Source organism: Pseudophryne corroboree, chromosome 5 (genome assembly GCF_028390025.1).
Source record: "Pseudophryne corroboree isolate aPseCor3 chromosome 5, aPseCor3.hap2, whole genome shotgun sequence".
Lineage (NCBI taxonomy): Eukaryota > Metazoa > Chordata > Amphibia > Anura > Myobatrachidae > Pseudophryne > Pseudophryne corroboree.
The window spans coordinates 37,591,881-37,617,043 of record NC_086448.1 but is presented as its reverse complement, the minus strand read 5'-3'; the positions used below and the strand labels follow the sequence as shown (position 1 = coordinate 37,617,043).

The following is a 25,163-nucleotide window of genomic DNA, read 5'->3' as shown; positions in this document are numbered from 1 at the left end:
TAAATCCCGTGACCACTTAAAATACCGGTGGCTGACATAATCGTCACTCGCTCCAAATACGCCAACACTGGAATATATCCAGCACAGTTTATCAAATCACAATAGATGTGTCACATTGGACTAGAGTGGATTGAAGGACTGTCAAAATGTGTCAGCGCGCGTCAATTTACATGACACAGGCACCCTGCAGATTTACGTCAGGCTAGATAATGATGCCGCTGCGCATATTCAGAGGAACCCAATTCTGTTTGATCATCTTTTTTGATCATCTGAGATGATATGGCTTAAATCACAGTGTAAAGCCGGCTGACAACACCTGTGGCTGTCCAGCTGTGTCGGCTCCGTGTCTGCTTCAGGGAATAGCCACCAACACTGGCGTTGCTATAATAATGGGTGCAAGTGCACACGGGCCTCTGAGTCCAGAGGGGGCCCCCACCGCACACACTGCACCCATTTTTAAAATACTCACCCCTCCGAAGTCCAGCGCCGGCATCCGCAGCGCTATAAAAACTCTGTGAAAATGGCTCACCGGCCTGCGCAGTAAAGAAATCTCAGGGAAAATGGCCGCCGCACCATTTTCCCGGAGATCTGCGCATGCGCAGTTGAGTCTGAGCCCTCTAGTGCTCAGACTCTACAGCGCTTCGGGAAGAGAGGAGGCTAAACATAGGCCTCCTCCTCTCTTAAAACGCCCCTGGCCACCAAACTCAGAGAAATGACGGGCCCGGTAAAAAGAGGGGGAGGGGGGGGATGCATATCCACACGACAACGATTTACAGACACTACTGGTAGATGCTTGGGACATGGCCGCGCCTCTGGTATCCGATCTTTAGGTTGACGACACTTAGGTCGACACTCATTGGGTCGACCACTATTGGTCAATATGCATTAGGTCGACATGATCATTAGGTTCACATGGTCACTAGGTCGAAATGGCAAATGCCGACACATGAAAAGGTCGACATGAGTTTTTCACTTTTTCATACTTTACGATCCACGTGTACTACGATTGGGAATAGTAACCTGTGCCGAGCGCAGCGAGGGGACACGGTGCACTAATTGGGGTTCCCAATCACTTTCCGGGAAAAAAACGACACAAAAAAAATCAAACTCATGTCGACCTTTTTCCACATCGACCTTACCCATGTCGATCTAATGACCGTGTCAACCACTTTCATGTGTTGACCTAGTCACTGTCGACCAATAATGGTCAACCTAATGACTGTCGACCTAGTTACTGTCGACCCAATAAACCACACCCGCGCCACTTTGGCATTTGCAGGACACTGGGTACTGTAGGTCAAACTCTACCAAACTCAAACTTTACATGTTCGGGTTTCCTCCCCTAACAGGTCGACCCCATATGGTCAACATGCAATAGGTAGACTGGGTCAAAAGGTTGACAGGTAGAACGTCAACTGTGTCTGTGGTCGACAGGTACAAAAGGTCACCAGGATCAAAAGTTTGACGTAAAAATGGTCGGCACAAAAATGTTGACACACTTTTTGTTGCCATAAATTTGTCCATGTCACAGTGTTTGACCACAATCGGTGTGACACGTCCCCCTGCAATGCTCGCTTCTCTCGTACCGCTTCCCGCAAAGTTACTATTGCCATTTGTAGTCGACGTGGATGAAGCAAAAGTAAAAAATAAACACCTTGTGTTGACTATCTGTGTGTCAACCATTATCATGTCCACCTTTTGAACCTGGCGACCTTATGTACCTATTGACCTTAGACACAGTCCGCCTTTTACCAGTCAACCTTTTGACCCTGACGACCTTTTACCCCTGTCAACCTGATTCATATCGACTTATTGACTGTTTATCTAGACAGTGTAGATCTATCAACCGCCACCCAAAAACAAACATACCAGGTTAGCCGGCTGCTGACAAAAACGGACCTAAAGCCAGGTACAGGCTTGTCCAATTCTACAGCGATCTGACGCTTGACCAGACTGTTGACACAATCTTACTGAGACCTTAGGTTGCAGATACAACACTCAATCTCTGCGTTCACATCTGTCCAATTTTGCTGCAGATTTCCAGTCTTCATCTGCTGAAAAGATTGTATCACCAAACACTGGAGTTCATTCCGAATTGTTCGCTCGCAAGGCGATTTTAGCAGAGTTGCTCACGCTAAGCCGCCGCCTACTGGGAGTGAATCTTAGCTTATCAAAATTGCGAACGAAAGATTCGCAATATTGCGAAAAGACTGCTCTGTGCAGTTTCAGAGTAGCTTCAGACTTACTCGGCATCTGCGATCAGTTCAGTGCTTGTCGTTCCTGGTTTGACGTCACAAACACACCCAGCGTTCGCCCAGACACTCCCCCGTTTCTCCAGCCACTCCCGCGTTTTTTCCGGAAACGGTAGCGTTTTTTCCCACACGCCCATAAACGGCCTGTTTCCGCCCAGAAACACCCATTTCCTGTCAATCACACTACGATCGCCAGAGCAAAGAAAAAGCCGTGAAAAAAATACCTAAGTTCATAGCAAAATTACTTGGCGCAGTCGCAGTGCGGACATTGCGCATGCGCACTAAGCGGAAAATCGCTGCGATGCGATGAAATTTACCGAGCGAACAACTCGGAATGAGGGCCACAATCCAGTCTTCATCTGCTGAAACTGTCTGCTGAAAGGATTGTATCACCAAACACACTCTTCCAACCTTCTGAAGATTTTATCACCAAACACACTCTTCCAACCTTCTGCAGATTGTATCACCAAACACAGTCTTCCAATCTTCTGCAGATCGTATCACCAAACACAGTCTTCCAATCTTCTGCAGATCGTATCACCAAACACACTCTTCTAATCTTCTGCAGATCGTATCACCAAACACACTCTTCCAATCTTCTGCAGATTGTATCACCAAACACATTCTTCCAATCTTCTGCAGATTGTATCACCAAACACACTCTTCCAATCTTCTGCAGATTGTATCACCAAACACACTCTTCCAATCTTCTGCAGATTGTATCACCAAACACATTCTTCCAATCTTCTGCAGATTGTATCACCAAACACACTCTTCCAATCTTCTGCAGATAGTATCATCAAACACACTCTTCCAATCTTCTGCAGATAGTATCACCAAACACACTCTTCCAATCTTTCGCAGATTGTATCACCAAACACACTCTTCCAATCTTCTGCAGACTTTGGTGCTGCTTCAGGGATGAATATGGAGAAGAAGCAAATAATCCAGTCACCGGAGTCTGCCCACTTTTATATTGGTCGGGTGATTGCGATCAGGCCCCCTGATTTCTCAGCAGGTCTAAAAATAAAATTTGATACGACCAGGTGACACGGACACACACACACACACACACACACACACACATCTATATACACATGCATAAATACAGACACACACGCACACATATAAATAAATAAATAAATATATGTATATATATATATATATATACAGTATATATACTGTAGTATCCGCGGACTATACTCTAGATCTACACTAAAAAGGTCTACAGTCAATAGGTCTACCACTAATGGTAGACATGCATTACGTCGACAGAGTCAAAAGGTCAACATGTAAAGGTACACAGTTCAAAAGGTCGACATGATAATGGTAGACACACATATGGTAGACACAAGGTTTTTTTTTGTGGGTTTTTTTTTTTTCATTTTTTCCAACTTCTTCATACTTTACTATACACGTGGACTACGATTGGGAATAGTAACCTGCGCAGAGCGCAGCGGTAGTGGATCAAGACACCTTGCCTAAAGCACGGCGAGCGAAGCAAGGGGACGCAGTACACTAATGGGATTTGTTCAAGGCAGAAAAGTGACAAAACACCCCCGCAAAAAAATTGTGTCTACCATTTCCATGTCGACCTTTTGACCCTGTCGACCTTTCCTACGGTCTACCTATTCTATGTCGACCTTTTGACCCTGTCGACCTTTTGATCTTATCGACCTAATGCGTTTCTACCATTAGTGGTAGCCTTAATGACTGTAGACCTTTTTTAGTGTATATCTAATAATCCACACCCATATATACAGTATATACACACACAAACATATATATATATACATACATGCACACACACACACACACACAAACACATATATAGCAGTAATAGATTATCACCATTCCACCAATAAAGAGTGGTGCCTGGAAGCGCTACCTGGAGCCCTTGATAAGACCCTATAGTAAATGTAGCAGTCGACGGGCACTCAGCCGACTTACAGTAAATTACACATGCAGGCATGAGATATATCTACATGTGTTATTTATGTGCGTGGAGTGTCTTTCTTTTGCTATATATTATATATTATATTTAGGAAGGGGGGGGAAGGTGAGCGTCTGGATATCCCTCTGATTTGGCTGCGGTTGTCGCTGGCACCAGATGGACGACTCTCACATGAGTAAATGCTGTCATATTTTTTCCGGCTTATTCACCTGGATACAGATTGCATATTATTGAATGTGCCCAGGACAGGAGACGCTGCGCACGTATGTCTGGCGACGGCTGAGTGGGTTAAATATACACAACTGACTGCCTAAGCCTTGTGCTTCCCAAACTTCAAATCTGGGACAGATGTTCCTCTGTGTTCCTTATTCTCCTGTGGAAATGTAGCCAAGGACAGAACTTGTAAACAGCTTTACATAATCCCGGCTCGGCTCTGCAGCTCTGCTGGTGATGTCTGTGATGCCGCTCATGGACTGCGATGCATGGACTCGTTATACTAGATCTGACATTTTATTAATTTATGGACGCACTCACTAGTAAGTCCTGCATGTTACTGTATCTGTCTTTGCATCAGATAAGAATTATTAGGTCCAGTATGAAACCCCTACCTACTCTCCACTCTTTGCAGAGTGAGTGAGTGGTGCACGCAGGGGGGGGTTACCGAGCACCCAGAACCCCCACCCCCCCCCCCACCCCCCAGCTTAAAAAAAAAGTTTTTTATTTATTTTTTGCTGCATTTTGCAAGCAGAGTATTATTAATGGCTGTCTAGCATCCCCTGTAGCCTGCTGTCTCCCTGGTGGCACTTGTACGTGCTTAATAAAAGTTTAATTTACTTTAATTATGGTACATATATATCCATGTGCATACATATATACACACGTATATACATACATATAAACAGTAACACACACATACACACACACACACACACATACATATGATATATATACATGTGTATATACGTGTACTGTATGTATATATACATATATATATTTATGCATGTTTAAAATGTATATGTGTATATATGGAATATATATGTGTAGATATGTATGTGTGTGTGTGTGTGTGTGTGTGTGTGTGTGTGTGTGTGTGTATATATATATATATATATATATATATATATATGCACACACAGACATGCTGGTTTTATGGACCCAGCATATACTGGGTCACCTCAGTCCCCATCCCCGTGCTTGGCTCCACCCAGTTCTGGAACCCCCCCCCCATGCAAATCCTGTGTTTGCCACTGCTGAGTCCCTACTTTGCAAGGACAGTCCCCTTTTTCGTCACTCAAAATCTGTAACTTACAGTAAGAGTGCTAATTACGCTTACACAGTAGTAGTGCCCCTTACACATTATACTCACACAGTAGTAGTGCCCCTTACACATTATACTCACACAGTAGTAGTGCCCCTTACACATTATGCCCACACAGTAGTAGTGCCCCTTACACATTATACTCACACAGTAGTAGTGCCCCTTACACATTATACTCACACAGTAGTAGTGCCCCTTACACATTATACTCACACAGTAGTAGTGCCCCTTACACATTATACTCACACAGTAGTAGTGCCCCTTACACATTATGCCCACACAGTAGTAGTGCCCCTTACACATTATACTCACACAGTAGTAGTGCCCCTTACACATTATACTCACACAGTAGTAGTGCCCCTTACACATTATACTCACACAGTAGTAGTGCCCCTTACACATTATACTCACACAGTAGTAGTGCCCCTTACACATTATACTCACACAGTAGTAGTGCCCCTTACACATTATACTCACACAGTAGTAGTGCCCCTTACACATTATACTCACACACTAGTAGTGCCCCTTACACATTATACTCACACAGTAGTAGTGGCTCTTACACATTATACTCACACAGTAGTAGTGCCCCTTACACATTATACTCACACACTAGTAGTGCCCCTTACACATTATACTCACACAGTAGTAGTGCCCCTTACACATTATACTCACACACTAGTAGTGCCCCTTACACATTATACTCACACACTAGTAGTGCCCCTTACACATTATGCTCACACACTAGTAGTGCCCCTTACACATTATGCTCACACACTAGTAGTGCCCCTTACACATTATGCCCACACAGTAGTAGTGCCCCTTACACATTATGCCCACAGTAGTAGTGCCCCTTACACATTATGTCCACAGTAGTAGTGCCCCTTACACATTATGCCCACACACTAGTAGTGCCCCTTACACATTATGCCCACACAGTAGTAGTGCCCCTTACACATTATGCCCACAGTAGTAGTGCCCCTTACACATTATGCCCACACACTAGTAGTGCCCCTTACACATTATGCCCACACAGTAGTAGTGCCCCTTACACATTATGCTCACACAGTAGTAGTGCCCCTTAGACATTATGCCCACAGTAGTAGTGCCCTTTACACATTATGCCCATACAGTAATCCTTATCACACTCAAGTTTACTTATGCCTATATCCCTAAATAATGGAGCATTAATGGAGCACTCTGGGATACTTGTATGTATAGCAAACATGATATCCAAAAATATCTAACTTGCATTAAAGTGTAGTGCTGATTAAGGTCTACATTGACATTAGCTTATGTTTATATGGACACATGGATGCTACAGTATGCAAGACTTATATCTATTGGGGCAATGACTTATTACACACGAAGTCCCTGCCTAAAGTTTTTGCCTATGAGCAGAGATTTTGGGATACTGAGAGACCAGTGTTTCTCAAACTTTTTTTGGATCACGGTACCCTAGAGTATCTTACATTTTATTCATGGTGCTCCTAGGTCAAAAGTTTCTCATTGAGAAATTTAGAACGAAATATTAAATTAAGTAAATTGTGTCCAAATGTCATCCTCAGGGTCAGTTATGTGGTGAGGGACAAGATTTGCTTCTGTTTGTCCACATTTTTAATGATTAGCAGCCACCAGCACTGGTTCTTCCCATTATATTGACCATAAATAATTGTAATTGGTCCCTGACCACCAACCCAGGCACCCCTACAAGTGTTCTGAGGCACCCCAGGGTGCCACGGCACACAGTTTGGGACCCACCATGATAGACTGTACATATATACACGAAAGACCCTCTTGAATAGCATCCACGTGTCTATATAAAGATACAGTAACAGTATGTCAGTGTGGACCTTAATCAGGACTACAATTTCTATAGATTTTCACCTTGGATATCAAGTTTACAATTTATACAAGTATCCCAGAGCACGCCATTATTTAGAAATATAGTAGTATCAGACCAGTAGGACTGCTGGGAGCTGTAGTTCATTTTGAGTCTGATCACTAGTGTGATGTAATGCCGCCAGACACCGGCGCTGGCAGTAACAGTTACTCACCACGTACAGTGCTGCCACTACTATTTGATTCTATCCCCTGGTTGCGGATGGCACCACCGGGGCAGCGCCCCCTCCTTGCCCAGTACCCCTGGCGAGTGCCATCCTTGCCAATAGGTAGATACACCCGTGGACAGGAGTTCCAAAAAAGGAGTGTAGTGTGTATATTAAAAAATCCTGGCGAAGCTGAATTACTTATTGCAGCGGACAGCGGATTATCTAAAACCTGAATAAGTAATACATTTGCCCCAAAGCCCCTCCCTCCTAGTGGGAATCACACTGATCTCACCAATACGGTGGGCATGGATCCCAAGAGGAAGCATGAATCTATTGCGAGCTATACAGCCAGTCCCTGGTATAATCCGTTTTTTCCTATTTTCTGTCTTTTCCATCACAAAACTCATATTTACATAACACAAAGGAAACATGTGGCTATAATACAGTGTTTCTACAAAAAGAAGAAAAAAATCATATTTAACAGATTATAATCTCCCCGCATCACTCCAGACAGCTTCAGTAACATCTGCGAGACAGTGATGTATGGCCTGATTCTGAAGCGTACAGAGCATGCGTTCCGAGATGCAGGTACAGAATAGGACGCACGGTCTGTGGAATTCAGTGGGTGATCTTGGAAGGAAAGGGGAGTGGCTAAGCAAATGTGGGCGTGTCACTGTAAGCGACTGCGTCCAAAGACCAACCGCTCACACAGCAGACCATGGTCAGACGGAGCAACTGAATCTGCCAAAGAGCTGGTGCAAGCGTCGATAGTGCGAGGATAGTGAGTCTAATGCACCAAGACAGAATTGCACCGCTGCAAAATGCTGCAGGTGAGCGTCTCGGTATTAATGAAATCGGCCACAGCATTGGAATAAGGCGCAGACGCAGCCACATCTGAATGCGACTCAGCCACCAATTTCTACAAGGCAAGCCAACAAGCCTGTCATTCACACTATCTGGGGAAGATGTACTGAGCCCTGAATTGTGATAAAGTGGAGAGAGATAAAGTACCAGCCAATCAGCATCTAACTGCCAAGTTACAGGCTGTGTGTGTGTGTGGGGGGGGGGGGGTGTACTAGACAGTAGTAAAGTGGGGAGAGATAAAGTACCAGCCAATCAGCATCTAACTGCCATGTTACAGGCGGTGGGGGGATTGTACTAAGCCTTGGACAGTGGTGAAGTGAAGAGAGAGATAATGAGGGTCATTCCAAGTTGATAGCTCGCTAGCAGTTTTTAGCAGCCGTGCAAACGCATTGTCGCCGCCCACCGGGAGTGTATTTTTGCTTTGCAGAAGTGCGAACACTTGTGCAGCAGAGCGCCTGCAAAATCTTTTTGTGCAAAACAAGACCAGCCCTGTAGTTACTCTTCATGTGCGTTGATTCTAACGACGGAGGGACGGCTTTCGACGTCACACACCCGCCCAGCGAACGCCCAGCCACGCCTGCATTTTTTCTGCCACGCCTGCGTTTTTCACAGCACTCCCTGAAAACGGTCAGTTGACACCCAGAAACGCCCACTTCATGTCAATCTTCCTGCGTTCGGTCGTGCGACTGGAATGTTCGTTACACTCTGTGCAAACCCACGATGCTCATTGTACCCGTACGACGCGCCTGCGCATTGCGGTGCATACACATGCACAGAAATGCCGATTTTTAGCCTGATCGCTGCGCTGCGAACAACCGCCACTAGCGATCAACTCGGAATGACCCCCAAAGTACCAGGCATTCTAACTGCCATGTTACAGGCTGTGGGGAAGATTATTTATTTATTACCAGTTATTTATATAGCGCACACATATTCCGCAGCGCTTCCCAGAGAATATTTGGCCATTCACAGCAGTCTCTGCCCCAGTGGAGCTATATCTATATTCCCTACCACACACAGTTAGAGCCATGGTGGGAATTTAACCCATGACCTCAGTGCTGTGAGGCAGTAATGCTAACCATTACACTGTCCGTACTGCCCCTAGATGTACTAAGCTTCGGACAGTGATAAAGTGGAGAGAGATAAAGCATCTGCCATGTTACAGGCTGTGTTTGAAAAATGACAGGAGCTGGTTGGTTGATACTTTATCTCTCTCCATTGTGATACATCGGCCCCTCTGTCTGCTCTATTCCAAAACTGTTACTCTCCCCATACTGTACATTGCAGCCTGGTGCTGAGGGTATAGCAGAGAATAATGGGCATATAGTAGGCACTCTCAGCTGAGTGGGTCACGTAGAATTGTGCCATAGGCGTATACAGAACAGCAATCACATTCCAGAGCCGCTGGGAGTTACGTAACTGGCTATTGTGAGCGGGGAAAGAATAAAGCCCTTTGTTTTCCTTTCGATACTTCAATGGGAAACTCTTACTGCCTCTTACACTAGGAATAAAATGAATCAATACTGGTAAATTCCTAGAGGCCGATACAGTCAGCGGAAAAGCCCGCAGCTTACAATGGTCTGTACGTACAAGATTTGGAAAGTGCCTCTCCGATGCGATGTGGAAAGGACGGCTTTATACTACCACAAAACGGCGGCTTAATAAGAGCTCTCATGTTGGTTCATTCACTGTTTACCGCTTTTAACAAATTCACCGGAGGAAGCTTTCCTTTATCACTGTAAAAGCCTGGGCACAATGCGTTCTCAAAGGGAACTGCGTGAAAACAACACAATGCCTTTAATCCGTGAACTATCTGAAATATTTAAACAATGTCCGTACACTTCAGGAGCCTCTGTTATGACGGTGTAGGGAAACGGTTGCTCGGGGAAATGTTAGAAAGGGTGCAGGGCACATATTATACAATGGGGTAGGTGCATAGTAAAGCACAGGCCGCTAGCGTTCGCTGTAATACGGTAAACGGCGCACGGTATCAGACATCCCTGTTTGCGGATGACACGCTGCTGACCACGGGCCTGATTCAGACCTCATTGTTGCTGCGTTTTTTCACACAGCAGACGATTATTGATAGACTGCGCATGCGTATTCACTGCATTGTGCACGTCCGTCGCCAAACAACAACAGGCACCGGCAAACAGAAGCAAGCAGGTGCGAAAATTTGAATCGCACAGCCATTCGCTGGCTGAGTGACAGGAAGAGGGCGTTTGTGGGTGGTAACTGACCGTTTACTGGGAGTGTCAGGGAAAACGCAGGCGTTTTGAAGTGTTTCCAGGGAGGGTGTGTGACGTCAGCTCCGGCCCCGATCAGCCCGTTCTCATCACACTGTAGGAGTAAGCCCTGGGCTGCGCACAGACTGGAAAAACCATTCACTGGTGAGTGAGGTGGGAACGGATTTGCAGCTGTCCGCTGACTGAGGGACATTTTCGCACGGCGTACACATGGGATCGCATACTTGCATGGGCGAATTTACACACCCCTTGAGCGGCGACTATCTGATCACAGGATAGCAAAATTAGCAGCCTAGCGATCAGGTCCGATGGACACACGAGCTGATCGGAGTGTAAAAAGAAAAAAAAAGAAAAAAAAAAAGCCATACTCACCTGTCCAGAGAGCCGGTGTCCGCTGCTCCGCTGAGCGCTGTCGGGAGCCGGGTCCCACATATGCTGCGCTAGTGCGCTGTGACCTCGGTGCAGTGAGGTGAAGCTGCAAAGCAACAGCGCACTTTACATCACCAAGGATCACCGCAGCACACAGGATCCGGCGCCCGGCAGCCCAGCAGGAGCAGCGTGGACCGCCTCCCTGGACTGGCAACTATATTGTCATGCAGTGGGGGTCTGCAGTGGGGGGGGGAGGGGGGTGGTCGCGACGGGGGGGTCGACCGGGCGGCAGCAGTAGCGGGGATGTCGGCGGGGGCGGCACATGTGCAACAGGACATCGGGGTATTTTTGTTTTATGAAAAATACCCAGATGACGCTGCGGAGTGTCATCGCAGGGACAGAGCTTGACCGCAAGCTCTGTTCCTGAATGCGATAATTGATACATCCCTGCGATGTAATCAATTATCGCAGTGCGAGTTTGGCCGATTTTATCACCTGTCATCCACGTCCAAGGATGCGGATGGTGATAAATAGGCCCCTAAGTTGGAGAGCACTCCTCCCCTGAGCCCAGCTCACACTGACATTAGTGCCAGAGAGCGTGGCTGGAATAGATGATGAAGTACTGAATGCAGGAAGGGATATCAGCCCTCATTCCGAGTTGTTCGCTCGCAAGCTGCTTTTAGCAGCTTTGCACACGCTAAGCCGCCGCCTACTGGGAGTGAATCTTAGCTTATCAAAATTGCGAACGAAAGATTAGCAAAATTGCGAATAGACACATAAAATTGCGAATAGACATATAACGAGCGAACAACTCGGAATGACCCCCATTCGTTTCTGAGTAGCTCCACACTTACTCTGCCAGTGCGATCAGTTCAGTCAGTTTCGTTCCTGGTTTGACGTCACAAACACACCCAGCGTTCGCCCAGACACTCCCCCGTTTCTCCAGCCACTCCCGCGTTTTTCCCAGAAACGGCAGCGTTTTTTCGCACACACCCATAAAACGGCCAGTTTCCGCCCAGAAACACCCACTTCCTGTCAATCACACTACGATCACCAGAACGAAGAAAAAACCTCGTAATGCCGTGAGTAAAATACCTAACTGCATAGCAAATTTACTTGGCGCAGTCGCACTGCGGACATTGCGCATGCGCATTAGCGACTAATCGCTCCATTGCGAGAAAAATATAATGAGCGAACAACTCGGAATGACCCCCATTAGCGGGTTATTCAGGTTTGTTTGCAAAGCAAAAAAGCACACTAATGGGCAGAACCATGCTGCACTACAGGTGGGGCAGATGTAACATGTGCAGAGAGAGTTAGATTTGGGTGGGTTATTTTGTTTCTGTGCAGGGTAAATACTGGCTGCTTCATTTTACACTGCATTTTAGATTTCAGTTTGAAAACACCCCACCCAAATCTAACTCTCTCTGCACATGTTACATCTGCCTCACCTGCACTGCACATGGTTTTGCCCATTAGTGTGCTTTTTTTGGTTTGCTAATAAACCTAAATAAGGCCCTCAATACAGCGTATACTACACACTAGATTGCACTGTGTGGCATAATGTGAACTGGGGCAATACTACGTGGCATAAACTTAACTGCCGATAAGGAGAAAGGTGCCTCTCAATAAACATTTGGGTGCAGATGTGATCTAATTACAAAGATCTAATTATCTCCCAGTTTTTATTAATTATATTGCAATTATTATTATTATTATCCTTTTTTTATATGGCGCCACATGGGATCCGCAGCGCCCAATTACAGAGTAAACAAATAAGCAAAACATGAAGACAGTGACTTAGAGTTCAATACAATATAGTACAAGTACAGGGTATATAAACATAGCTGCGTCAGTAAACAGAGCTGACATAAGTATCAGGGTGGCAGAAAACTGAAGGATTTGGTGTCATCAAAGTGAGTATTGAAAAGATTATGGGCGGGATGTACTAAGCGGAAAATGCGGTAAACTCCCTGTTTACCGCATTTTCCTGATGTACTAAGCTCCGGCCGGCAGGACAGCGCCAAGCTGGCGTACGTCCATAGAAGCCTATGGGCTTCTCTCTGCGGCGCTGTGTGAGGGATCCCTCCCAGCATGCCCTGCGGCCGCCCCCGTCACCCCGCGCATGCGCAGACTGACTCCTGGGGCCGAATCCCAGAAGTCAGGCTGCCGCTGCGCATCGCGGAGGACAGCTCTTATCGGAAGAGCTGTCCTCCGCAATGCTGATCGCATATGTTAGTACATATGCGATCAGCATCGTGGCGCAGGGCGGCGATGGGCGGCGATGTACATTAGTACATCCCGCCCGATAAGTTAAGTAAGATACGTAAAAGCACATGAGGGAAGAGGACCCTGCTCGTGAGAGCTTACATTCTAAAGGGGAGGGGCACACAAACAGGGGTGACACAGATGGGGTAGAAAGTGAGCTTGGGCCACAGAAGGCTTAGGATGAGAGACGGCTGGGTTTAGTGAAGAAGTGCGTTTTGAGAATAAAAGGGAGCAGCACGTGCAAAATCTTGCAGGTAGGAGTGGGAGGAAGTAATCAGAAGACAGGAGAGGCGGCGTGCATTAGCAGAGCGAAGAGGACAGGTGGGAGAGTAAAGGGAGATAAGGTCAGAGATGTAGATGGGAGAGGAGTGAGTGAGGACTTTGTAAGTGAGTGTGAGAAGCTTGAAATGGATTTTGAAGGGGAAGCGAAGCCAGTGAAGGGCTAGAAAGAAAGGAGAGGTGGATGTTTGGTGAGGAAGATGATCCGGGGAGCAGCATTGAGGATAGATTGGAGTGGAGAGAGGTATGTGTCAGGGAGGCCAGTCAGGAGGAGATTACAGTAGTCCAGTCTGGAGATGACCAGTGAGTGGATGAGAGTCTTAGTGGCATCCTGGGTGAGAAAGAGTCTGATCCTGGAAATATTTTTGAGATGAAAATTACAGGTCTGTGATAGGTGCTAAATGTGTGGTTTGAAGGAGAGAGAGGAGTCAAGGATTACCCCAAGACAGCGCACTTGGGGGGGCTAGAGGAGATAGTAGTGCCGTCTATAGATAGTGAGATTGTAGGAGGTGAGGTTATGCGGGAGGGTGGGAAGATGATCAGCTCAGTCTTAGACATGTTAAGTTTAAGAAAGCGCTGGGACATCCAGGAAGAGATAGCAGAGAGACAGGTGGATACACGAGTGAGGAGAGCAGGAGAGAGGTCAGGGGAGGAAAAGTAGATTTGAGTATTATCAGCATAGAGATGATATTGTAAGACAAAAGAGCTAATGAGATCTCCTAAGGAGGATGTATAGAGAGAAAAAAGGAGAGGACCAAGAACTGAGCCTTGGGGTACACCTACAGTTAGTGGAAGTGTGGGGGGGGGAGGTGGAGCCATGAGAGAAGACAGAGTAGGAATGGTCAGAGAGGTAGGAGGACAGCCAGAAGAGGGCAGTATCATGCAGACCAAGGGAGTGAAGGATACGCAGAAGGAGAGGATGGTCCACAGTGTCAAAAGCAGCAGAGATGTCAAGAAGAATAAGCAAAGAGTAGTGACCCTTAGATTTAGTAGATAGGAGGTCATTGCAGACTTTTGTGAGGGCAGTTTCAGTGGAGTGGGGAGGACGAAAGCCAGACTGGAATGAGTCAAGCAGTGAGTGAGAGGAAAGAAAGGCAATAAGGTGGTTATAGACAATGCACTCAAGGAGTTTGGGGCAAAAGGAAGGAGAGACATGGGTCTATAGTTGGAGAGAGTGTGTGGATCAAGGGTAGGTTTTTGAAGAATAGGGGAGACGAGTGCATGCTTGAAGGAAGAGGGGACAGTGCCTGATGAGAGGGAGAGATTGAGGAGGTGGGCAAGATGGGAGCAGGCAGAAAGAGAGAGGTAGCGGAGGAGGCGGGAGGGGATAGGGTCAAGAGGTGAGGTGGAGGGGGGTGAGGAACGAATGAGGGCCATGACTTCCTCACCAGATATATGGGAGAAGATGTCTGAGTTTGCAATATTTTCATATGATGCCTTCTGCTGAAAATAAATCAGCTCTGAAGGCTATTTTATATTCATGTTTCCTAAAAAATACATCTTATCACTAAGTAGTGGGTCTGGAAACAAGCTAGGCTGGGATTTCACATCAGGCTACGTTGCATTTTCACCACATAAGATCTTGGCAGAAGCCGTTAAGTTAAAATGCAATAATTCCACCATAAGGCAGCGCAGCATAATAATAATGATTTGCAGTTGATATTATTTCAGTTTGGAGCACATGAAGCAATGCCCAGTGTGAGCGGTGATCCCTATTAGCTGTGTTTCTGGAGTAAACAGTTCCTGATTTAATGTCTAGTGGTGTCTATATAGCCGACGTTCTGTAACGCAGCCGACTTCCCTCTTGTTTAGTGAGCCTCTGAAGCTGCTTAAATTACACATAAATATCGAGAGGCTACATTCTCAATGCAAGGACTGAAATTGCGCTCTTGGAATACTGCAAGAAAAGTATATGTAGCCATAAATCCAGGACCACAAAATAACTTCTACAATGAAAACGTAGTTTGTGAAATACTGTATTTAGCAAAAATCGAGGTTTGTTTTTGAAATCTTACATAGAAACATAGAATTTGACGGCAGATAAGAACCACTTGGCCCATCCAGTCTGGGATGTGGTTATGTGACTGGCTGCCAGGAGATTACAGGGGCTACATCCCCTGTAAATGCCAGCTAGCAGGGACCATTCCCACTTGTGGGTGTCCACGACACCTATAGAGTGGAAATAGAACCTGTGGCGAGCGCAACTAGCTCACAGCATTCCGCCACCGCGATCTCGAGGTCAGAATGCTGACCGCCAGGATCCCTACCGGCGGTAACGCGTACCCAACGCATCCAGTCTGCCCTAAACACATATACACTAGGGTTACTTTTTATTGGGAGCCAATTAACCTACCAGTATATATTTGGATTGTGGGTGGAAACCGGAGTACCTGGAGGAAACTCTCGCAAGTACGGGGAGAAAATACAAACTCCACACAGTTAGAGCCATGGTGGGAATCGAACCCATGACCTCAGTGCTGTGAGGCAGCAATGCTAACCATTACACCATCCGTGTTGCATCTTGTAATGTTGTAATAAACCATCTCTCCTGTGTATTTCTGTTTTTAAAAGTATCAAAGGAAACTTATGAAGATAAGTTCCTAATGACCCATCATTTAGTTTATATGGTAGCATATGAAAGGGGACCTACCATCACTATTTGTACATGTGTAATGTCCTCTATTTCAGCCAAATATTAACAGCTGCAATTAGTCCGCAGCCCATGTTCATGAAATGATTTATCTCAGTAAATAAGAACACTAGGAAGCTGCTTCCTCCGTCGTCTCTTGTTGCTGTGATTGCGTATTCCCAGACGAACGCTGGGTCGCATCCTGATCACTTAGACCTTGACAAGTCATAGAATACGGAGATCTGAGACCCAAACTTGATCCCTCACGCGGCCTGAATACGCTCTTCTCTTCCTTTCCATTTTACTGCCATGAAGCACGGGCGCTTCTCCCGCCTTGAGTTACTCCGCGCTCTGCATGCCGCTCTGCAGGCCCCAGGGAATATCAAGTCAACATTTGTATATTGCATTTTAATAATTAATCACTGGACCTTTCTCTTGCCTAAAGTGTTTGTTTGTCTTAAGACGAAGCTGCTGATGTATGTTTTAAAGCCAACAACTGTTTTGTGTGCAATACTTATATATATATATATATATATATATGCAGCCCTCCAACACTATCTGTTAAAAAAAATTACAACATGTAAAGCCTTTTTATTCCGTCCCACTATGGCAATTAGATGTTTCATTCATTTACTCCTCTGTTGTTTTTCAGAATCATTTGCAGAAGGCTCCTCTGAGTGTTTACTGATTCCTCAATAGTGCTGAATTATTATGTGAAATTTGTCACGGTGACACAAAGGGGGGGATTCAATTGTTTGAAAAGTCAGTTAGGTGTCTGTTTTTTCCTATCTAATAGCATACTTGCCTACTCTCCCGGAATGGCCGCGAGGCTCCCGAAAATCGGGTGGCGCTCCCGGCCCCCTGGAAGAAAAGGCAAGTCTCCCGGACAAGTGCCCACCACCCGCAATCCACCCGCATCACCTACATAACCCCCGGCGGCGCAGCTCAAAGTGCGCGGTCCGGGAGTCAGATGACGCGATTTGCGTCATCATGGCCCCGCCCACTGCCTTGCAATGTCAATATTAACGGCATTGCTAGATAGGGGGTGGGGCCACGATGACGTGATCGTGCAGCCACACCCCCAACCCCGCCCCTAAGCGTCATCAAGACGCATCTCCACACCCCCGCTGCTCCGACCTGGCTGCCTCCTCCCGGAGGGAGCAGCCAGATTGTCGGTAAGTATGTCTAATAGACAGGAAAACACAGACACCCAACCGACTTTTCAAATACTTGAATTCCCCCCAAAGACTCCAAACCTTGTGTTTTATTCCTTTCCATCAATTTCCACTTTTCATTACAATCAAGTTATTTTATGTATCATTGTATTCATCCACGTACTGTACTGTATGTGCAACATGTGTTTTAGAATCATCAAAATGCAAGAACTTCAAATGGATTCAGTCAGCCTACTGGCGATCGGGATAGCGGTAGTCGAAATGCCGGCGCCAGAATCCTGCCAATGGATAGAACACTGGCAGCAGCAGAACTCAGACATGGATAAAGATGCCGACACTGGAATCCCAACTGCTGCCAATGGTGTGTATGCCGGGCCAGGTTAAGGTCAGGCTGCAGGGAAGGGGGGTTAGGTTTTGCCTGATGGAAGGGGGAGGGGGGGGGGGTAGACACCACCGGGGTGGGTTAGGTTTAGGCTGCGGGGAGGGAGGGTTAGGGAACACTGGGGAAGGTTAGGATTAGGTTGTGGGAGCGGGGAATGTTGGGGTCAGGCTGCCGGGGGAGGGGGGAGAGAAAGGGTTAGGTGGGTAGTGGGTAAGTGTTAGTATACTTACCAACCCCTTCAAATGCAGTGGCCCCAAACCAATATAAAAGGATGATAAAGCTTATCTGAAATCTCAGAATGCCTCCATAGACAATCCTTCACAAAACAATTCTTTAATAAGGCTCATTGGGATACAAAACATAAAAACAGACATAGGGCCGCATGTAAGGACACCGTACAATTAACTTGTTGCGCCATGGCGCAAAACCAGTGGCGACAGTCCACTGTAAGGAAGTCTGACTGCCGCCACTGATTGCGCCAGGATGTCCCAGTCATTCTGAGATTCAGACAAGCGTTATTATTCTTGTATATCGGTACAGGGCCTCTTTATTTGAAGTTCTTGCACTTTGGTGATTTCCAAACGTTATTGCACTAGTGTTTATTATTATTTTAGATCATGGATTTGGTGTGGGTCATACGGACTGGCGCTGCCATTCTGGAACGGGAACAATCTCTATTTTATTAGTTACACTATTGTATTTATTATCATCATGTATTACCATCATATTTTTATTTTTATTTAGCGCCAAGGTAGTAATAATTATCATTAGGTATAGCCATTATTTAAATTTTATCCTCATAATGGGGGTAATTCAGACCTGATCGCTAGGCTGCGTTTTCGTACAGCGAGTGATCAAGTCTAAACTGCGCATGCGTATGCACCGCAGGCGCATTGCACGGGTACAAAATGGATCGCCGGTCAGCGATGGGTTTGTGCGATGGATCCGTTCGCACTGGCGATCGCAAGAAGATTGACAGTAAGAGGGCGTTTGTGGGTGACAACTGACCGTTTTCTGGGAGTGTTTTGAAAAACTCAGGCGTGTCCCAAGCGTTTGCAGGGAGGGTGTCTGACGTCAATTCCAATCCCGGACAGGCTGATGTGATCGCAGCAGCTGAGTAAGTCTTGGGCTGCGCAGAGACTGCACAGAATCTGTTTGTACCGCTCGGCTGCACGTGCGTTTGCGCACTTGCACAGCTAAAATACACTCCCTTGTAGACGGCGACTATCTGATCGCAGCAATGCAAAAATCACCTGCTAGCGATCAGGTCTCATTCCGAGTTGTTCGCTCGTTCTTTTTCATCGCATCGCAGCGATTTTCCGCAAACTGAACATGCGCAATGTTTGCACTGCGGCTGCGCCAAGTAAATTTGCTAAGAAGTTTGGTATTTTACTCACGGCATTACGAGGTTTTTTCTTTGTTCTGGTGATCGTTGTGTGATTGACAGGAAGTGGGTGTTTCTGGGCGGAAACTGGCCGTTTTATGGGTGTGTGTGAAAAAATGCTGCCGTTTCTGGGAAAAACGCGGGAGTGGCTGGAGAAACGGGAGAGTGTCTGGGCGAACGCTGGGTGTGTTTGTGACGTCAAACCAGGAACGAAACTGACTGAACTGATTGCAGTGGCAGAGTAAGTCTGGAGCTACTCAGAAACTGCTTAGAAGAAGTTTCTATTCGCAATTTTGAGAATCTTTCGTTCGCAATTTTGCTAAGCTAAGATTCACTCCCTGTAGGCGGCGGCTTAGCGTGTGCAATGCTGCTAAAAGCAGCTAGCGAGCGAGCAACTCGGAATGAGGGCCCATGTCTATAAATAAAATAGCGCTGGATGGATAAAGGAGGCATCTGGTTACCTAATACAGTATAAGTGTCTCATTATAATCTCACATCTTCCCATTTCCTTTCACCTGTCTTTGCACTTTCACAGGGATGGCCTCATATGTATCTCATATAGGGTCCTGGACTGTGTGTTGTGAGGTTGCAGTAAGTGATATTCTCCATATAGAAAATACATTCAATCTAAGAGAGGGGAAATTCAAAGGGTTAATTCACTTTACATCCATAGAGCAGCCAGTAATATGATCTAGAAGGGGCACTGGTTTCTCCTTTAATGATTCCAGATTGATGACAACCAGTATTGTGTTCTAGAACACTTGAGTCTCTCTGAATAGGTTACAAATAATTTTTGGCGGCGTGTAAATATACAGAGAGCGGAGCTACGGTTAGCAATGTTCTCTGAATGTTTTTAGACGTTTCATTAATTTCACTGCGGTCATCTGACCTGAAGGGATGACAGCAAACCACGCTTTCCTGGGAAATAAGTATGTGGCGGTTTGTTTAATGCTGGAGACCACAGTTTATCTCCTGATCAGCTGTTAATCAGGAACATCACAAGAGACGGAGTGTATTACCAACATAAGGAACTAAGGAAGGCAGCACAGCATCAGGTGTAGAGGTCCTCGGGGAGATAATGAGCCATTAGTCCAAGGTCACAATAATCTGAGCTGTGCTGGAGCCAGACAATTAAAAAGGAGTTTATAAAAAGAGAATATCACATATCTCTCTCTTCTCTCTGTCATCTCTCTCTCTCTCTCTCTTACCCACCCCCCTTCTCTCTCTCTCTCTCTCTCTCTCTCTCTCGTCTTCTTTCACATTCAGACTATACCTATCTTTCTGTCATCTCTCTCTTCTCTTTCTCTCTTCCATCTCTCTTTTCTTCCTCTTACCTGCCCTCCTTCTTTCAATCTCTCTCTCTGTCTCTGCCTCCTTAGGGACACAGTTGAAAGGAGGATATAGGGGGTAATTCCAAGTTGATCGTAGCAGGAAATTTTTTAGCAGTTGGGCAAAACCATGTGCACTGCAGGGGTGCAGATGTAACATGTGCAGAGAGAGTAAGATTTGGGTGGGGTGAGTTCAATCTGCAATCTAAATTGCAGTGTAAAAATAAAGCAGCCAGTATTTACCCTGCACAGAAACAAAATAACCCACCCAAATCTAACTCTCTCTGCACATGTTATATCTGCCCCCCCAGCAGTGCACATGGTTTTGCCCAACTGCTAAAAAATTTCCTGCTGCGATCAACTTGGAATTACCCCCATAGCCCCTTTATCACTCGCTATATCTTATTCTTTCTGTCTCGAATATTCTCTCTCTCTTTCTCTCTCCCTCCTTCCCACACACTATCTGGTAAATGTATGAAGCAGTGATAAGAGTGGAGAAGTGAGCCAGTGGAGAAGTTGCCCATGGCAACCAATCAGCTGCTCTGTAAAATTTTATATAGTATGCAAATTATAAATGTTACTTCAATGCTGGTGGGTTGTCAAGGCAACCACTGGCTAACTTCTCCATACTTTTCACTGCTTCATACATTTACCCCTATACCTCTCCTTGGGGTCTATTCATGAAGCAGTGAAAAGAGTGGAGAAACAGACCAGTGGAGAAGTTGCCCATGGCAACCAATCATCATCTCCCTCACATTTTATAGAGTGTACTTGATAAAGGCTTCCTTCGAAGCTGATTGGTTGCTATGGGCAACTTCTCCGTGGATCCTTTTCTCCACTCTTTTCATTGCTTCATGAATAGATGTCTGTTGCAAGTCCTATCTCTCCTCTTTCTCTCTTTCTCTCTTTCCTCTCCTCACATCTATCTATGTCTCAGTTTCTTCTCAAGGATATTTCTAAGACTTTGAGCGCGGCAAATCAAAACTCCGACCTTTATTTATTATCTTGCGCACCCAAATGTCACAGAGGTTATTGGATCTTACCTATCGTTAAGAGTTGTAGTTTAAAATAAATAACAAAATTATGTGATACAGAATGTGATACAGGAACAAATGGAAATGGTAAGTAGTTGTGTTCAGTAATCCATATGGACTTCGCATTTACTCATTAACGTTAGAGATGTGCGCTCGGTTCTCCAGAACTCCGAATCAACCTGAATTTTGTGGATCCAATTTGAACCAAAACTCAAGATCCGATTCGAAGCGAGTCCCAGTTCAGATTTTCCAGCGGTTCGGAGTTTGGATTTTAAATCCAAATTTTGGGTGTGGGATTGCAAAAATGACACAATTTTATCAATTTTTATCAATTTTATACATTTTTTATCGATTTTATTTTATTTTGTATTATTAATTAACAAACCAAAAACCAAATCTAAGCCAAAACCAAAACACGGTGATGAACTAAAAACCAAAACCAATGCACATCTCTAGTTAACGTTCGGTGTAGATATTGCAAACCATCCTTAAGTTTGAAAAGGTTTGATATTTTGGTTATATCACGGAATATTAGTTTGAGACGTCTGCCATCTCCTACCGTGGTGCTGCTGGGAATAGTTCTACTCTACGTTTAAAGATTTCACCATGGGGGAAGTGTTTTTTGACAAGGTTTTAACAGAGTGACGTTATACAGTTGTGTCTGTAGGAGGGAAAGATGAATACTGTGTGCTGGAGAATTGCGTGATGCGATGGCGTCCCCGTGACCCTCGGCAATCCCATAGGAACTGTCTCTTTTAACTTCAATCCATTTACACCCTTTAGGATTACCTGCTTTTAACGCCGACACAGCTGGGCACAGATGGTAATGAATACAAGGGCAGGCTGTTTTGTGGAAAGTCATTTCTAACTGGGGGATGTAAAGGATAAAGAGAGGAATAACCATCAAAATCCTTCTTTCACCCCACTACACGGTCTTTATTTTTTGCAGATATGAATTATTGTCAAATAAATATCATTTCGAAGCACTAATGTACCCAGGATGACGTAAGAAGACCCCCCCAAACACACACTCATAGCCTGTGCTTTGCAATCCTCCTTCAGTACATCAATTTGGGAATGTGGCGATTGGCTGTGACGTCATACACTCGTGGTGTATAACTGACATGGGGGAGAAGAAGACAGCACCTGATAAGGATGGTAACCAACCACCGATGGATGATGTTTTTGCCATCGGTGGCAGAGACATGGCAATAATTTTTTTTTCCAGTGCAAGCATTCAGGGCTTAGCCCTGTCCCCCATTACTCGACTAAGCACTGACCCCGTTCTTGATTGGGCCCATGCCCACCAGATCCCATTGATGGCAATCAATGGTTCAAACTATAGATAGTTTTCCATGGATGGCTTCATCCCATCGATGTGAAGCACAAATGTCATCACCAACAGAGACCACCAATGATGAACCCTTTGATGTCCATTCCTGCCCGTCTTATGTCAGCGGTCAGCACTCCATGTAGGGGCAGAGATACCTTCTGCTGCTCTGCACTGTCTGTCCCTATATTGGCGTCTTGTGTTTTACCAAATTCAATATAAAATGTTTCTTCTAACACGCAAGGTCATAAACAAGACTACACCAACATACATCTCTACTCTTGTATGAAAATATCTCCCAGCTTGGTCACCAGGCTCTATGCAGGACCTGCGTATCTCATCCATATGCATAACCTCCTCCCATTTCTCTTTACAGGACTTCTCTTGGGCTGCACCCATTCTGTGGGTAGTAGACTTTCTTCTAGTCACCTCTTCAGACAGCTTATCAAAATCCCCCAACATCATTTCCATAAGCTATTCTACCCGATGACCTCCTCTGCACACAGTTCAAACAAAATGTATATGTGTTCCTAACATACTCAAACAACCCTTTGACCCCTGGCCAAAGTTGCTGTCTACAGTGCTGTATTACTGGATCATACAGCCCACTAAACAATTTATATATGTAGCACTAACCCTCATGTATGAAATTTCAATTTCGCTGTAGATTGTAAATTTGAGAGCAGGACCCTTTTGCCTCCCTGTCTGGCTGCACATGCAAAGTGAAACGAAACATGCTGGCACTATATAAATAAATGTTAATGGGTGGTAAATGAATATTCAAGTTACATAAAGACCAATGAACTTGGCACCCGTTAGAAAAGCGCATTTGTGTCCATCTCTAAAAGAACTTTATTAAGAACTACAAAGTCTAATTCCCTAAAATAGCGTGCCTTGAAGCATCGTATTTCAGTTTAATGTTCTCTGTACTTAATGCATTAGGCTACAGTCTATTAAATATTTAAACCCTGTCTCGCACTTTTTTTTTGTACCATAATCAATAATGCAAGGGTAACGATGATGATGATAATATAACCGCTAATAATTATATTTATTCTTACAAACCAAAGACTGCGCATAATCCTACACTAAAACATAAACAGAGATGACAAATTCTCGTTTGCCTTTAATTTTGTTTTTATAGCTATGGAGCAAATAGCAATTTTAAATATTTTTGCAGAAGTGTGTGTGTGTGTGTGTGTGTGTGTGTGTGTGTGTGTGTGTGTTGTGTTGTATGTGTTCTATTTGTGTTTGTGTGTTGTATTGTGTGTGTGTGTGTGTGTGTGTGTGTGTGTGTGTGTGTGTGTGTGTGTGTGTGTGTGTGTGTGTGTGTGTGTGTGTGTGTGTGTGTGTGTGTGTCATATCAGGAAACAGAACAGTGTTTAATATAAAATACAAATAACTAGAAAAAAACACAAAATGACATACTGTAGCACACTAAATATGTATTCGGCATATAATAAGATGTATGTGAGTCTGTGAACGCATTGATTTAAGTAGTGTACGTGTGAATTTTCAGTCCATTAGTATAATAACCGTTTAGCAGACTGCATGGGAATTGCTGAACATGCATTATTACGTACTGTAGCAGAGACATGCATCACTGTGACACTAGCACAGAACGACTTCTGCATTAATGTACCATACTCTGTGACTTCATAGAATTCTTTGTTCCTTTGTAAAAATAAAAATAAAATAAAAAAGTGCATCTATTCTCTGACTAGCGCATAACTATATTTTCCTAAATGGGCTATTGTAAGGCAATACAGTGTTCATGGACGTGTGTAGGACTTCAAAGGGGGTGATGCTAATGTAAAATCTATAATAGAATAGGAATTACAGCAGGGGCAAATACTGGATTTTAATGTTTTTTTTTTTTTTATAGCACTTAAGTATCTCCTATATATTTGCCTTAATCTGTGACTCTGTGCTCGTAACGCTGGGCGGAGTCACAGAGCTGGGCGGAGTCAACTGCATCTGCTGCAGGGAGCTACCCCATACCCAGCAGCAGTCACGTGCAAGACCCTACCTTACTGTATAGGAGGTGAGGATGGCCACTAGCTGCCGGCTGCTGTGCCTGTCCTCCCCCCTCCCAATCACCTGTGACAGCGGGCTGTGTGCTGTGAAGTGCGGGTCTCGAAAAGGGGGCGGAGCTACGGCGTCACGAGGGGCGGGGCTACACGGAATAGAGGGGCGGAGCTACACGGGACCAGACAGCTGAACAGTGGTGGAATCAGCATTGCAGTGACGGCCAGCCAGACTTGGTAAGTGGAGGGTGAGAGAGAAATGTGTGTGTGTGT

The 25,163-nt window shown here is 45.2% G+C and overlaps 1 protein-coding gene and 1 long non-coding RNA gene across 3 annotated transcripts in view; both read right to left on the bottom strand.

Moving 5' to 3' along the window:
* Positions 1–25,163, bottom strand: part of KCNK9 (potassium two pore domain channel subfamily K member 9) — a 182,048-nt gene that overhangs the window by 56,190 nt on the left and 100,695 nt on the right. The gene's annotated exons all lie outside the window — the stretch shown is intronic.
* LOC134927154 (uncharacterized) lies at positions 16,327–24,979 on the bottom strand. Of its 2 annotated transcripts, none has more exons than XR_010177566.1 (3): positions 24,893–24,979; positions 19,633–19,798; positions 16,327–16,593 (listed from the first exon to the last, which is right to left on the bottom strand). It is a non-coding gene; the product is annotated as an uncharacterized LOC134927154 (long non-coding RNA). The 2 variants fall into 2 exon arrangements; XR_010177567.1 differs by having other exon boundaries at positions 19,687–19,798.